The sequence below is a fragment of the Nestor notabilis genome, unplaced genomic scaffold, assembly GCF_000696875.1.
Source record: "Nestor notabilis isolate BGI_N333 unplaced genomic scaffold, ASM69687v1 scaffold316, whole genome shotgun sequence".
NCBI classification, from domain to species: domain Eukaryota; kingdom Metazoa; phylum Chordata; class Aves; order Psittaciformes; family Psittacidae; genus Nestor; species Nestor notabilis.
In genome coordinates this window covers 39,371-56,828 of record NW_009932224.1, presented here as the reverse complement: position 1 = coordinate 56,828, position 17,458 = coordinate 39,371, and the positions used below count along the sequence as shown (strand labels likewise).

Genomic DNA, 17,458 nt, shown 5'->3' with positions numbered 1-17,458 from the left:
TCTTTCCTCAGGACTATACCACAAAGAGATGTTTTCTCTCCTTTCTGAAGTCTCTGCTTAGTCTAGCTCAGCCCAAAAAGAGCAAGTAAGGATCCCATGTCGCAGTCACCCCAGTTTGAAAAATACCCCAATGTGCAAACACCAGTTTAATCCTATAAAAGCCTCATTCTTTCCTTTGACATGTCCCATTCCTTTGCAGGAGTGTGGGCTGTGCAACACAAGGGCTTGACTTTCTCCTTGCCAGGTTACTGGCAGTTTGTGCCTGAGTAGAAGAAACTGATGCTTGGGTGTCCATCTGCTCCCTCCCAGGATTTTCCTTTTATGCATCGAGGACTAAGATTCCTCCTGCTGTAATGGGTTTTAATGCAGGGACAAGCACAGAAAACATGTGCACTTGCCACAGAGTATCAATCATATCACATCATATATTAATTACACTGATGCTCTGCAGACCTCTGGGAGCCACGGAATACTTCGAACGGTAAAACAAGGACAAGTAAGGAAAGCACGCTTGTAGCTCCCTTACAGCAGGCTCCAAATGTGACATTTGGAAATGGATCTGTCATTTCCACCAAAAAATAATCCTGAAAAACTTGTGTTTTATCTAAAGCTGCTGCAGAACCGGCAGAAAAATGGCCATATACGCTCTCCCGTGTCTTGTAAATCTCAACCACGACAACTCCAAAGGCACTGGCATCATTCAAGTATCAGCTTTCCTGCCAGTGAAAGCATGAGTTATGGCTGCTTTTGTGATGACTGCCAGGAGCTGGGTGAAGCCCCTTCAATTCATTTCATGTTGGACAAGAGAATGCACCTTCAGGTATTTCATCAGAAGCAAGCAGGGACAAAGAAGATTAGATTTAGAATTCATATTAGGAAAGAATTCTTCACTGAAAGGGTTGTCAGGCATTGGAACAGGCAAAGTGGTGGAGTCACCATTCCTGGAAGTGTTTAAAAGACATATAGATGTGGTGCTCTGGGACATGGACTTGGCAGTGCTGGGTTAACGGTTGGACTTGATGATCTTAAAGGTCTTTTCTAACCTAAATGATTCTATAAGAATCAGCATCAAAACTCAACAAATCAACTCCTGGATATTTTCACATGCCACAAAATCGGCACCAAAGACCTTGCTTACTGGGATGTCTCATTACACGTTGCCCCTCCAGCATAGGGCTTTTTTGCTGCTTTCTACTTTCCTTGGTGCCCTGCTTGCTGGCAGGATTGTGCCCATGTGATGGGCTCAGTTCCAGAAGTTGGGAAGGGTCTGAGATAGCAGTCACTGACAGTGGTGTGACCAACGAGCAGAAAGAGGCATGACAGGAAAACCACAGATGAACTGCACGATGAGCAACTCAGAAGTGGCTGTCAAACCACTTGCTACCAAAGACAGGAATTTTGGCAACCAGCACATCCCCCATGGCCAGTGAGCCAGCTCTCTTCTCTGTCCAGAACTCCTGCTGTCACCATCAGTACTGCAGCCATTACCATCCTACAGATGCTATGCCTTCAAGACCTTCTAGGACAGTAGGTGCCCGGTCTCTTTTCCCAAGCAATAAGCAATAGGACAAGAGGGAGGAAACGGCCTCAAGCTGCACCAGGGCAGGTTTAGATGGAGATGAGGAACAATTCCTTGCCCAGAGGGTGCTCAGGCATTGGAACAGGCTGCCCAGGGCAGTGCTGGAGTCACCGTTCCTGCAAGTGCTCACAGCCTGGGTAGACGAGGCCTCAGTGACATGGGTTAGTGGTGGCCTTGGCAGTGCTGGGGAACAGTTGGACTCCATCTTTAAGGTCTTTTCTAACCTGGTTGATTCTGTGATTCTAAGGTGGCTCTGAAGTCACCCGGTCAAAATGGGGTCTTCCACGAGATGCTCCACATTCACCTCGGTAGCCCTCCTGTGGATCTACCTACAGCCTTAAATTAGGTGGTCAAGTACCTTATCAAAAGCAGTTTTAGACATCCTCTCTGGCGTATTTCTTTTTGCCTGCTGTATATAGCTACACCCATGTACAAGATGCTAAAGGCATGTGTGCTCCTTCCTCCGGCCCGCATCTCTGCTGGAATCAGATACAACCCAGCAAGGCAGGATGGCTCAAGCCTGCCCTTCCCAAAACCAAGTCATCAGACGCCTGTGTCTCTGTGCTTGGCAGCCTCAGCCTTTCTCTCATTATCACTGCCAAAAACTATTCATTTAACATCCACGGCCTTTTGCCAGCAAGAATGCCGTGTGAGGAGCAGAACCATCTCCTGCGCTAAACCCAAGCAACAAGAGTGAGGCTCTTCCTCATGTTAAGCAAAAAAATTAAGACAAATTCCCACCAGCTAAGAAAAGCTGGAGGTTAATATAAATTCCATGGGTTTGAGGGGGAAACGGAGCAGCATTCAAAGACTCCATGGCTAACCACGCTTCCTTCGTCTGGCAACTGCCCGCTCCTCCAGCAGAGTTATTGAGGAAGTTAGATGAGCGCTGTATTTGTTCCAGCTGCAGATTTCCCTTAACCCCTGGTAGTGGTGTTTTCAGAAAACACAGACCTTATTTTCCGATGGTAGCTTTTCATTTTCGTGCCTGCCACGGCTCCAGTTATTAGCTTTAAGTGCTGTCATTCATAGATTGAAAATAAAGAATAAAAATGCCTTTGCAATTCTAAGAAGTCCAGGCTGGATGAGCAAAAGGGGGATTAAATGAAGGCTTTCAGGAATTAGCTTGGAACAGGAAAGAAGAAGATAAAGCCATTATAAAAGCTTGTGCTAATACAGGAATCCTTTTTGTTGTAAGTGTTAATGCAGCCACACAAATTCCTATGAAGATTTATTAAGTCAGGTCATGCTCTCCTTCCTCTTCTGATGTTGTATCATCATCATTTTGTGATGATAAAAGCATAGCTATTTTTCTTCAATAAAATGTTCCTCTCTCAAAATTAAGAGGAAAAAATTGCATGTTTTTTTCCAAGAGCGTATTTGTGGTATACACAAAGCTACAGGTGAGGCTCATGCCTTCAGAACAGTGAAATATAGATACTGAAATTAAGGTACCCATTTAGACACTACACTGTTAGTTTGCTCCCCATAAGGCCAGCACAGCCTCAGGTCCATGGTACCCAGTGCTGAATAACCTGATGGAGCTGGGATATGCAGCACCATCCCCTTCCATCATCCCAGACCTGCTATAGCATCCGCTGTCCCATGCGACTTTGGTCCAGTAAAGCATTTACTTTATGTGAATCTGCTCCTAAGTCTACTATTTGCCTTGGACCTAAGCCAGATGAGCACTTAGGCACATGCTTAAAGTTAAGCACAAGAGTAAACAGATTGAAGTCAGGGGGACTTAAAATTAAGCACATATTTCAAGGATTTGCTGGATAAGGGCCTTAACCCTGGTGTGCAGCGTTTAACTGGGATGATTCCCAGCTGATTAGCTCCCCCCTTTCCCCGACCTCCCCTCCATCAGACCAGGCAACAAACAGTTTCTGTTTTGCCACCACACTAAAAGCTTGGCTTTAAAGAAACCTTGTCTAGCCTCCAGGCAGAGCATGTCTTTCTTTAATTATACCTGCCTGTGAAATACCTTCCAGAAATCCCCACCCAAACAAAGCCTCAGGAAAGGAAATAACGGAAATTCTTGATGGTTTCCACGGGGGAAGCGATCCTAACCAGTGAGACGAGGCGCACGTAAGATGAGGCTGATGACTGTTCCTACTGTACACGGCTCCTAACCCAAAAAGACTCCTAACAGCCCCAGCAGAACCCCCTAGATACCACAGTCCTCACCTCCCAGGGCAGGAGCCTCCCTGCACCTCGACCCTGGATGTGGCTCTCTGCACATGTTAAGATCTGAACGGCCTTTTGGTGGACACGTAGGGAAGAAGAGACGTGTGGCAACACAAAATCACCCAATGGGGAATATTCCAAGAGGCCACACGCCTTCTAAAGGGCTGGAGGTCATCTGCATGACCTTTTTTTTCCTTCCATGCCCTTTCATATGAGCTTTTTTATTTTACTTCAATTGCATCTACCAGTGCTATGGCCTTGTTGGCTGTGGGGACATGTGCAAGTCTGCAGAGCGAAAGCCCTCTTGGCACAGAGAGGGAACCACTGCAAAGAGGCAACACAGGCAAGGCTTGGAAGATACAGACAAAAGAGATTAGCAGAAGGCTGGAAACATGGACACAGGAGAGGAAGATTTGCTGTTGATTTCTGCAGCAATAGGATTGCTCTCATCAAGGAGCAGCAACTCCCCAGACTTGACAGGAGCCTAACGGAACACCAGCAAGTTCCACTCCCATCCTTTACCCATCTCCATCCAATTTACTTCTAACCATTATCAGCTGCATAATCGTATGGGCCTAAACAGTCAAGTCCTTCCCACCAGGGCATGAACATCTTATTCACCTGTGCTACACACAGCAATAGCACTAAATAATCACATATCTTTGGAAAAGCACCTGTAAAAGATGCCTGGAGTACTTCACCCAAACTGAAAACCACTGTAGATGACCAGTAGATCATCAATTTTCACATGCAGAAAGACTTCTGCACTGCTAGAACACCTTCTCTTTTAATCCAACCTCGTGCCAGGAAAGCCACCTTGGACCTTCTAGAAGAAGGGCAGGGACAACAATCTTGCCCTTCCTGAACCAGCAGCTCTCAGCAGCTGAGGACTGGCAGCATACATCCAAATCCTGTTCTGTATGCAAATCACACCATGAAATGACGTGGCAAGTACGAAGCCAAACAAGGTGCTCTGCTTCCACTGCAGACGGGAACAGCAGGATGGTCAAGTAGGCAAGGGGCTCCACCTCTAATGCAGCAAATTCCCAGCCTCATGTACACTTGTACTCCTTGGAGCTAATTGTGATAAATTTTTGTGGCTTGTTGGCCATGGGGAACAACTCTTTCTTCTTCTATACGGGGAAGAGCAGCAAAGGAGCTGCATTTGAAAGCCAGTCACACTTCACCTGCCCTCCACCAAGGTCAACAGAGCCCGTGTAATTATAATTTATTACCTGAATAGCTATGCTGCTTGGAAACACCACCAAAATCCTGGAGCTAGATGCTCCAGTAGGGAAGACCATAATACCAAGGCTGAAAGAAGAAGTTGCAGCTTGCCTGCTTTTACCTACAAACAAGGGCATTTATAAACGAGTTTAAATAGCAAATCTGTTTGCATAAGCATCTATAAATTGAGCTAAAACCAGTTTTCCTTTCAACTAAAGGACCCCATAGCGCATGAAGTCCCAACACTGTGGCACCGTGTGGATGCGAGACCTTGAAGTTCTCCCGGGCCATGAGTGCTCCTACCATGTCCTTGGGATTACAGGCAAGATATGGCACAACTCCCTCCCATCTGCATTGCCAGGGGTCCTGGTCTATGACAGTTCTCCATAGCCAGGTTTTGTCTTGCTTCTGCATCTGCAGAAGAAGAGGAGCTCCCACCCGCCTGCACTGACAAAGCGGACGAGGGGAAAGAGGAGCCCCCGCTGTGCTCTTCAGATCATGTCAGGTCGCACGTACGTTTGAAGCTGGCCACCCAGTTCTGAGCAGCCAGGAGCAATCTCGTAATGGCTACTTCCTCCACCGCTCGCAGAGCTGATCTTCAGGAAAGCTCTGTAGTGCGAGGAAATCCTGACCATCGCCACCGAAGTGTTATCGACACAGCGAGGAGATAATAACGACAGGAACTGCCTTATGGCAGAATCACCGTCATGATTCATGCGACTGCTTGGTGCCAAGGTCCAACGGGCTGGAACACAGCGAGAGGAGGTCACGCTTGCTATTAGCTGGTGGTTGTGTAAAAAAAAAGGGAGAAAATAAAAAGAGGTGGGATCCCACAAGTTGATGAGCATCATCCACTCTCCCTCTAGCAAACGAATCAGGTCTTCAGCGCGAGATACGGCTTACGGCACTGAACTGCCTCCTCACAGAAGGCCACAGGTTTCACCTCCTGGGGGAAGGTAGGTGGTATCTAGCCTGGCAGATACCAAATGCCACCTGAAAAAGGTGTCATCATTCATGGTGGCAGAACTTAGTGTGGTCTGCACGCTTTGTGACTGCTCTGGATTGCAAATAAACAACATAGAAACCACAGCAGCCCTCTGATTGTCTACAACCATCCCCAAGAGATACAGGCTGCCTTAGTGATGGACAGGACTGGTGGGCACACTGCTGTGGGCCAGGTCACCACAGCACTTCTCCAAAGGCCTTTTTCTCCAGGGATGGCTGACTCAGAACTTCACGGCCTGTGATAGGCATTCGAGGAGTAGCACACACATCATTAAAGGTGCCAGCTTGAGAACCTGGTGCTGCCAGATGGTGGTCAATCCCTGGAACAAGCACAACATGGCAAGCAGCCATGCCTCCTTCAACCCCATCCTCGCTGGAGACCATACACCACCAGCACACAGGAGAGCAGCAGAAATTCCCCATCTTGGACAACCAGAGAAATGGAGGTCAAAGGCTGGCGAGACGTGAGGGTTCATCTGCTCTCTGTGGGGATTTGGCCACTTGTCGAGCAGACACTGGGGAAGATGCTGCCGTGGCATCACAGAGGAGCCCTTACGCATGGTCAGGGGACAGATTTCCCCTCACCATGAGAACCTCTCATCAGTACCTTCTCCAAGCGCAATGCTACACCAGAAATAGAGCACCTCGGAGACTTCACTTTGTGTTTTCTTCCTTCTTTTTCCTTTTGCAGCTCAGGATTACTGAATTCGCAGAGCCTCTCTTTAATGTCACATGTGCAGCTCAGGTCCCTCAGGCCCCAGCAGAAGCAGCCTGGGATATTTGCACAGACCCCTCACAATGGAAGGAAGAGGGTGTAGGAGGGAGGATCAGGCTGCTGACCCCTTTATTGTTCTTGGGCCAGAAGAAAGCTTCCTCCTGGCTTAAGAACCACGGCGCTGAAAAAGTTTTCCAGCCAAAACGAGTCAGATGGAGTCACTGGGTGGTGGTTTTTTAGTTCTTATTTTTTTCTTTCTCCTTCCCCTGCCTCCCCCTTCGGCCGAGCGACGGGGAGTCACAGGGTTGTGCTCCATTCACAAAATACCTGCTGCATATCACGTAGTCCTTCCCCCCGACGGCGGGGAAAGGCGCTGTAACCCAAGCAAATGAAAATAAACCTTGGGTTTTTTCCCTTTTTTTTTTTCCTTTCTCTGAAAAAAAAAATAAAAAGCCAAGAAAGGAAGAAAGGACCCTGCTCCCATCCTGACGCCTCCAGCGCGCCCGGCGGGGAAGGGGTAAGCAGTGGGGAGAGGAGGGGAAACAAGACGATACGAAACAAAACAAAAACAAACCAACATCACCCCCACCGCCACCCCCCCCCAAAACAAAAACCCCCCAAAAAAAAATTCTGCTCCGATAGGATTAAATGGAGGTTTTCCAAAAAAACACCCCGCCATTATATAATGAGGCTTAACTCGGAGTCACCGGGGTCACACGACGCAGCAGACTGGAAAAACCGAAGCGCAGCGCAGCCTTTGAATTGTTAAGCCAACCATGAAAAATAAAGATAAAAAAATGAGCGAGACGATATTGTGATGGCACAATCGCACCCTAACGGGCAGGGTATATTATTGTTTTGCCCCTTTTGCTCTTTCTGGCTGAAATAACCACTTCAGTGTGAGTTCAACCTCTCACCTTTCTGCTTATCGGAGTGGTGACCTGTTTTGCCGGGATACTGCTGGCGCTGAGCAGTGGTGCCATAGAGAGAACAGGGACTGCACCAGCTCCTGAAGCCTTAAGGCACTTGGGGTTGGTTTGCACCAAAAGCAAAACAGAGCAGAAGGAGAAAATCTACTGCAACAATGCAGGTATCAAAAGACTGGATTTCCAGATCAGAAGTTTGCATGCAAGGAGGTGACTTTCTTAGCACGCTGGTTGTATCTGCAAATCCAACCATGATCTGTCTAGCCCCCAGGTTCTCCATAGGATTTAGTTTGAGGTGGTTGTTCAGCTATAGGCAACCCTGAAGCTCCTCCATCCTTGGTATCTCCCAGCACTGTCTACACCAGAGGTCCTACGTACAGGAGCTCCATGGACATAGTGGTGTGGATGGGAACAACCCAAATGACAAGAAAGCTATAAAAAAACCCACTCCAGCCCAATGCTTTTGGAAAACCAAGCCATTTTCGATCACAGGCCCAATGGCTGGAGCAGACCAGCCACCACCATCACACTGCAGTGTGCCCAGAAGGTCCAGCAGCGGTGGGACCTGCTGGTACCATCAGGCTGGAAACCTGGAGATTATCCTGGCCTAGGGTTTTCTTTTAAATTACAACACATGAGAACTTGTGCTTCACACCTGAATATTGAAAACTGGCCTTGGTCCAGATGATCACTGCAGAGCAACCATGAAACAACAGGACAGGGTGTCTCATCTCTCCTGCTGCTGCTTCAAACCACATCCGTATAACCAGCAGCCCCAAACCTTCTCACTGTTATCTAGAAAACATGCAGCAACCTGAACTTGAGGAACACATATTTTTATGTTGTGTTTATTCATAGCCCCAAGAGGAAGGATGTCCAAATGAAGGCATATGGAGCCCACCAGCTTTATGAAATGATATTGCTCACAGCCACGTGATGGAGTAAGTCTCAATGGCTCCCTCCCCAGGACCAGCAAGCAGAAGCAATCTGTATCTCATGCAATACCTGCTTATTTTGCCCAGCCAAAGGGAAACAAATGGCTCCTATAAGCATACATATTTCCCTTCCATTCGGACAAGGCGTCTCAAAAGAATATACAATGAGAAAAGAAATAATCAAGTGGGTCACAAAAGCAGGAAGAAATGAAGCTTTATCATTCTCCAGTGGTTTCTCTGCTCATACATTACAGGAATTAAAAAAAATAATAGAAAGCAAGCCAACAATGAGGAGTTTCTCCATAGTGGTACCAGCAGGTGAAGGGGAGAGCAGAACAGCCCAGGGACACATGGACACTGGCACAGCATCGTGTGGCCACAGGCATGGACACCACATTCCTCTCACTATTTCTATTAGCCCTGATGAAATCCTTCAAACTCACCATCCAGCAAAGGCATTTTGGGAATGGCAGTTTCTTTCACTGGCCAAGAGTACAGTCAAGTACCTGACATTTTTAGAGCCAGCAGAGAAGTTTATGGAGTACCTTCCAAGCCCCCAGAAGAACCCCAAAGATATTTTCAAAAGCATAAAATGAAGGACAATATGAACATGGGACTAAGAAGGATTTCTCGGTTACAGGACTTGGGCCGCGCTACTGCAGGCGAGGACATCATTTAATTCCCTTTATAAACAGTCTTTATTTTCCCTGTGGAAGGGACATCTAGGCGTCTTGTGCAGCAATAAATTTCCCACTTAAATGACAATCTTTGACCAAACCACCTTGGATTGCAATGAACACTTATCCTGCCACTAAATACCTGTATTTACACCCATAGCTATATATACATCTCCTCAGGCTGGACGGGATTCACTTACCTGCTGCCTCTGGGCAGGAAATTCACATTTTAAGAACTTCTGGTCTCATTTATTGCATCAGTCTCTATTTCCATAACATGAGAGGAAAAGCACCAGAAAAGGGGGGAGGGGGATGTCTTCTGTTTAAGAAGAAATTTTAAATGCAACAGGAAACATTAAACTCATATTTTGTCAGACAAGGGACAAGGACATCCCCCATTAGCAGGATTTTTAGAGAGCAACGTGTTTCTAGGCTCTGCAGGTCTCTCTGCCAATGGAGACGTATGCATGTGTCTTTTCTCTGGTCCTTTGGCATATCTACTTCTTTTCTTTAAGAGAGAAAATTCCTTCTTTCCCTTGATTTTATTAAAAATTCAGGTCTTTCACAGAGAGCGGGGAAGGGGATTAGGATGTGAAAATAGCCAAGCCAGCAGAAATAGCTGCTTGACCAAACAGACATTGAGTTTTTATTCAGGATCTTTAGAAATATGGATATTCTCTTTTTTCTCTCTGCTACTTTTAATAACTTTTTTTTTAATTTAACTTAATCACTACTCCGCGACCAGCTTCAGGAGAATATTCAGCAAAGTCAAGGGAGTGCAGCAAAAGCTCTCTCAAATTTCTAATGAATCCTCTGGGAAAACAAGGGGGAAAGAGATGTAACACTATTCAGAAGTTAAAGTTTGGGGAAGGTATGTGCTACTATCTATAGAAAGCACTGCGAAAGAACCAAAAAGAAACATTTTAGGCTTGCTTCAGATATTATATAGCTGTACAAAAGCAAATCTTTTTGAAAAGGAAGTCAACTATAAGGCTGAGAACAGCCCATGTTGTTCTCTGGTGTTTTAGCCAGAGCGAAATGCGGTGAGATTTTTGAGCCTCAAATGCCTGCTGAGGTGTTTTTACTCCCAAGTACAAGTCCCCACACTCATACCAGTTAATTCCCCAGAAAACTCTAGTTCTCAGGTCTAAGCTTGTGAACTCCATAAAAGCAAACCAGAGGATATTTCTTCAGCATCCTCTTGGGAATGGACTTATCTACTCAGCTCTCCCATCCTCTTCTCTCCTTGTGGTCCCTGACAGTGAACACAAACCCCATCACCTCCTATTGGTAGGCCCATCCTTGTCCTGCCACTCAGCCACTTTGTGTCTACCCCTCCATCAGTGTGGCCCAAGCTCCAAAGCAGCTAAAATCCCACTTTGTCCTTTTTATTGTAGCACAAACCAGTGCCTGGCAAACTGGGGTCTAGGTAACAGAAGTGGTTCAGCATCAGACACCACTATGGTCTCCAGCTCTCTCCTGGTTGGCATGTCCTTCAAAGTGGGATGAGGACAACAGGAGAGATGAGGGAAAGGGACACATGGACAAATGGAAGTGTGGGTGTTCAGAGGAACATCCTATGTTTCATGTGGCAGCAGCACCTTCTGGAGAAAGGGAGGACCCCTCAGCACATCTGGCACTGCTCCCTGGTGTGAGGAGCGTCACTTCGGACTGAGCCCTGCCAGAGCATCCCATAGGAAATATGCCGAGTTGAGGATTACATCTGCAAAAGTGGGATTTCCAAGAGGACTCAGGAAGGTGTTGCAATGCGAGCAAGGGAGACCTGAGCTGTGGGGCACATCTAACCCCGAGGCACCAGCTCCCCTTAGGGCTGTGGTGCTTGGACACGGCAACAACAGGAGAGTTCAGACACCTCCAGTCTTACTGCTCAGAGCCTCCAACTGCTTTGAAGCTCACAACAATGCACAATGATAATCAAATACAGCCCCGGGTGCAGAGAAACACCTTCCCCCTCTGCAAACTTGGGTCCACCAAGCTGGACACGCACCCTGATCCCGAGGTGGACACCGTCGGACGGAGAGCAGCATGACCTGCTGCAGGACAATGCGAGACTCGGTGGCTGCGGAGCGACGTTTGTTCTTGGAAAAAGCCTTTGTGAAAAGCCTCAGGTGCCTCCGGTTCCGTCTGCGCAGAGCGGGGCTGCGGGGCCGTGCTGCGGGGCCGCAGTGCCCTCTAGTGCTGCGCGGCTCCCCTCTGCCACCAGCGCTGTCCCCTCGGCCACCAAACACCAGGACACTTCAGAGCGGCCACCCCTGCCCTTCACACCGACCCTCCTTGCACATCCCAAGCCCACATCTCTCATCCCAGTGCCTCCCATCACAACAGGAGCTCCTTACAGGTCCACAACTCCCCATAGAGCAGGGCAGCCTGGCCCCAGCCCTGCCCAGATGACCGGTAGCAGCTCCAGGAACCACAATAAACAAGCATCTCTGTGCCCACCAGGTTGGGAAGACACCCCCATGACTTATGAGCCAACACTGAAGATCTGTGATTCTATGGTTCCATAATCAGGTTCGTGACCATTTGAGGAACCCGAACATACGTAAGTCCATGGGTCCTGGTTAAATCCAGGGCAGAAAGGAGGACCCTGGGAACTACCAACCAAGTGGTGCAGTTGACACACCTGAGGGACAGGATGCCATCCAGAAGGACCTCGACAGGCTCAAGAGGTGGGACTGTGTGAACATCATGAGGTTCAATGGGGCTGAGCACAGGAGGTAGCCCCTGGGTCGGGCAACCCCCGGTATCAACACAGGCTGGGGGATGGAGGCGCTGAGAGCAGCCCTGAGGATGAGGACTTGGGGGTTCTAGTGGATGAATGGTGGGATACGACCATCAAGTGTGTGCTTGAGTCCAGAACCCCCCGTGTGCTGGGTGCAGCCCCAGAGCGTGAGCAGCAGCGCAGGGAGGGGATCCTGCACCTCTGCTGTGCTCTGGGGAGACCCCCCCTGCAGCCCTGGTCCAGCTCTGGGGAACAGCACAAGAGGGACGTGGAGCTGCTGGAGCGAGGCCAGAGGAGGCCCCGGAGCTGCTGCGAGGGCTGGAGCAGCTCTGCTCTGGAGCCAGGCTGAGAGAGCTGGGCTGGGGCAGCTGGAGAAGAGAAGGCTCCTCAAGGGGACACCTTATTGTTGCTTTTCAATACTTAAAAAGAGCCTATATGAAAGATGGGAAGAGACTTTTTAGCAGGACCTGTTGTGAAAGGACGAGGGGTGATGGTTTTAAGCTAAAAGAGAGGAAATTCAGGCTGGATGCGAAGAAAAAATTTTTTACGATGAGACGTTGTGAAATACTGGTACAGTATCTGGTTGCCCAGAGAGGTGACAAATGTGCCATCCCTGGGGACAATTCCAGGCCAAGCTGAATGTGGTTCTGGGCAACTTGATCTAGTTGAAGATGTCCATGCTCATTGCAGGGGGCTTGGACTAGATGAGCTTTGAAGATCCCTTCCAATTGTTCTGTGATTGCTAAGCCTGCTTGAACTGGGTGACAGCCAGAAAAAATAAAACCAGTCTTGAGAAGGGAGAGTCCTTCTCAGCTGTTACACTCAGAAACCAGCTCTGAACAATAACGATAATGATAATAATGACAACAGTAATAATGATGGAAACATGAAAGCTGTTGGCCATTTCCCATGCAGCAAATAAATCTATCATACGATATAAAAGACCACCATAATCTGAAAAGTCCACTGGAAGATCTCCCCTTTTCTGCATATCTGATAAATCCATGGGGTTTATAATCTGGTTCAGGGCTCATAACAACGGTGGGAGCCCTGCCAGAGCCCAGGCATGTACCTTGCAAGAACCTGCAAGCTGGTGACCTGCATGGGACATAGGCTAGCCTTGGTCCAGACCTTTCCTCTGCAGTGCTTTAGAAATGGCAATGGTGTCATCTGCCTTCCTTCATCAATGTTGGCCTTAACTCTAACATGGGAGGGATGCTGAAGGAGTTACAGATGACCACGGCAGTTCACCTCTTCAGCCCAAGGAGATGGTCGTTGTCAGTTGGGTTAAATGCAACAAAAACCAGGCCACAGAAAGACCACATCTTACTGGAAGTCATGGCAAACCAAAAGCTTTATACTCAGCAGTGCAGAACTGACTCCCAATACATTGTGACCTATACTCAAGTAAACTCTGGCTCGTTGACAGGGACTTTCCACTGTGGTTTTAGCAGTTACTGTATTGGAAAGACCCTTGGGATATGGGAAGTTGGCTTCTTAGACTAGAAACCTTCTCTGAAAGCAATGACATGCCTACACGCTCTGGATGGAATCCAGCAGGATCTGGGGCAGGGACAAGAAATCCCCCTAGTCTCGAGCACCTAGGGAGCAACCCCAGCTTCTACATAAGCATTTGGTGGACACAGAAAGGATGTCAGGGTTAGGTCTGGTGTGTGGCAGGAGAAACACACAGCACATAGGGTGCACCACCAGGTCACTCCCAGTGGGGTGGGATGCCAGGCAGAGGGATGAGCCTAACCCAGTTCCAACAGTGTGGAAGAGCTTACTCAGAGAGGGACGTGTTGTTGTAGCCACGGCTCTGAAAGAGGAGGGATCTGGGCTGGTCAACAAGCTGGATAAAATGAGAATTACCCAGCCTTATAGCGCAAAAAAAGCAGGCTTGAGAGGATGAAGACTCTGTAAGGTGATAGTAAATAACACCACCCCACTGAAGAGCCATCCCTGAGAGACCTGTCCCATTGCCACCACCACCCTGGAAGGGTCAGCAATCTGTAGAGTCTAGAAGGAAGCCCTTACACCAGTGCTGGACACTGACCTCCTCCCCTCGCATGCAGAGTGACAGGAGAGGGGACACTCGTCCATGATCCACCCTTCTCCCCCCCTTCTCCTCCTGGACACCTGGATTGGCTTCATTCCTCTTAAGGAACCTACTGTCTGAACAAATCCATGTGTGAGCTGGTCCCTCTGAGCTCTTTGTAGGACTGACAGGGAAAGGACACAGGTACCCTCAGATGGAAATTATCCAGCCTTCTCTAGACCTCTACACTGAGACACAACAAATCATGCCCTAACATGCCCATTGTCTCCCCTATGACAGGAAGCCCAAGTGACCAGCCCATGCACAGGTACCACACGATCTCTGCACTGAATTGCTAAGGGCTGACTTGAAAATACTTGTCAACGAGCAGAAGTCCCAAGGAGAGTGGGCAGAAACACCTATTAGGTGCCTAAATTCAGGTGGGATCCCAGCACAGTCAGGAATCCCACCACTGCTAAGCCTGTTTGGATAAAGTCAGGAAAACAGTGGTGCTAAGAGGAACATGATCAACTTACAGACTCTGCCTAAGGAGCTGTTCCCTTGTTTCTCATCCAACAAGGAAGCTGGATGACAACTGTAGCCAGAAGAGAAACAAGCAGTTTATTGTAACTCCAAGCATATGACAAAAAGGGTCAAAAAATCATTGAGGAAACAATAGAAGGAGATGAGCTGCAAGGCAATTAAGACACCAACCAAATAATATCAGTGCTGTCTCCTAAGTTCATCCCATAGCACCAGTAAAGCCCAGTTCACCTTTTGAAAGTGCCACATGATTTCTACCTCCTAAAACACAAAACAAAGAGCTGCTGCCCAGCGAAAGCAGAGCCACACTGTGCAGGCCCATCTTGAAGGCACGACTCCAGCAAACTGAGAGCTAAAACCTGCAAGAAGCCAGTCCACAAACCACTTGGGATGTGTCCCAAAACTCTCTTGATCGTGTCTAGCAGCATTCACAGCATGTCCCCATGACAGGCAGACTCCTATACCCTTTGTGAGCTACACCAGCTTCACAGGGAGGATGAGGGATATCTTGTAGGACCTGACCCCTTGGGTTGTTTTCTCTCTTAAGAGTAGAGTTTGCCAAAGGCTTCCAGTCTGAAGACTGTATCTATGACCAGGGCATTTGGCTGCAACATATCCAAGCCTGAAAGCCTTTCCAAGCATCTGCCAAAGGGAGTAAAAGCAAAATGCACTGACTCAGCCCTCGCAGTGATGTCTGCATGATGCCAAGATGATTACATGGTCTCCTCCACAAACCAGCTGAGGTGAAAACGAGGAGGATGATGAAGGCTGGCTCTGCATCTGAGCTGCGCCTTTGAAATGCAGCAGACAACTGATCCTCCCTGGCATCCATCAAAACCCAGATATTATGAATGGGGAACACTTATCTTCAAAAGATTATTTTCTTCCAAAGTCACTTTTTGGCAGCACTCAGGTGAATCAGTGCCCAGATCCAACTACAGACTCCTACGGGTAAGGAGAGATGAAGAGGTTACAGCTCACGAGCTGAGCCAAAGCAATGACTTCATGAGCTCCCAGCCACGGAGCTTTCAAAACAAAGCCTATTTACCAGTGAAAACAAGCGCCCCAGAGGGGCTTTGAAAAGATGGGGCTGGAGGAAGCTTCAGGCACCAGTTGTCCCGAAGGAATTGTGCCCAGTGCGGGAGCAGAGCCGGGTTCACCTGCCCTTGCATGTCCACGAGATGGCAGAGCATGCCATGCCGAGAGCCGGCCAACAGCATCTCCGGGATGCAGGAATTCTCCAGTTTCAAAACAAAAGGCTGGCGACAAGCCTTTTTCCCTCAGACAGCTATGAAGAAAGAGGGTTTGGGGGGAGGTTGTCTTGGGTTTTGGTTATTTTTTCATCTTTTAATTGCCAAACAGTCACAGGCGTTCCTTGCAATCTTTTGTTGAAATGCTATTGATAGATTCCAGCAGCAAAACCCATGGATCTGTATTAACGTGCAGATAGCCAGAATATTCTGCTTAACCCATTAGTGGTGCCACTGTATTTCACTGTGTACATATATACAGTCACTGTATACCACTGTATATATTCACACACCGACTATATACTGGAAATCAGCTCTAGAATCATGTTCCAAGCCTATCATACCTTACTGTCAAAAGAACCCAAATTTCTAAAGCAGCCTGAAATAAGACTCTCAAAATATTTTTCCATCTGAGCTATGCTGGGGGATGCTCGGACTGGCTGAGTTGAGCTGGAGTATCATAGAATCATGGAATGGTTTGTGTTAGAAGGGAAATTAAAGCTCATCCAGTTCCAACCCCCTGCCACAAGCAGGGACACCTTCCACTAGACCAGGTTGCTGAAGCCCCATCCAGGACTGGTCCAGCCCCTCCATACATGTACAGCTGCTGTAAGCAACTCATGAACTCTTAAACACAGACAGAACAAGAGTTTCTGTATCTCCAAACCGAAAAGCACCTTTTCCAGGATATGACACAAACATAACTGCAGTGGAAGGTGAAGGATTTTTCTTCCATAGTCTCCTATGAATATTTTCCCTTATGCATCCATGAACCGTGCCCCATAGAGCCCCTTAAAAGAAGGGATAAAACCCAGCAAAATCACTGCTGGCACTGCAGGATAGAGTTCAAATCTGGTTAACAAAGACACGTCAGGATTAAACCAGTTATCTGCAAGTATTTCACTTGTCAACGCTGCACAAGATAAATCCTCACCCAGAACTACCCAGCCTCTGATTCCCACGACACACGTGTGACTTTATATGCCTAGGTAAGTGCGTCTCCAAAATAATGCAGCATTGCATGAGTCTGCCCAGAGGCACAAACAGAACACCAAATCCAGCATTCCCACTTCCAGCCTTGAGATGTCACACTATCAATTCAGCTAGATATTAAGGTATATACTGGAATGAATCCACTGGAGTCATTGGATTCAACCTGGTGTTAGGACAGGATGAGATGACAGGAGGACCCGGCTTATTTAATAGCTGTTGATTAGAAAATACGTTAAACCCTAGAGAAGAAAGTCAGCTCCTCGCACCAAAGATGGTCTGATTCCTTATTTCCAATTATTTCCCATGGAAAATAAACTTATTTTTCAGAATTACTGGGTTCTGTACCAACTGAACTTAATGTTTTCTCCCTGTGACCTAAAGTCCAGACATACCAAGCATAGAAGAGACTGAGCAGAAAGCAGCTGCAGGCAGTGCTCCTCCCTGCCAAAGTCAGCAGCACTTCTCCACTGGTTCGAGTATTTACTGCCAGCTAGCTCACCCAAAAGAAACAGTAAGGCAGATCATCACATGGTTTGCAGAATGGCCAAAGCTCTTCCTCACATGATGCACGAGCAAGAAGCCTGGCGATCTCTTTGCTCAGCACTGAAAAGGGTAAGGCTACCAGAGCACATGAGAT

At 47.8% G+C, this 17,458-nt stretch overlaps 1 protein-coding gene across 2 annotated transcripts in view; it reads right to left on the bottom strand.

Moving 5' to 3' along the window:
- Positions 1-17,458, bottom strand: part of CTIF (CBP80/20-dependent translation initiation factor) — a 117,324-nt gene that overhangs the window by 74,319 nt on the left and 25,547 nt on the right. The gene's annotated exons all lie outside the window — the stretch shown is intronic.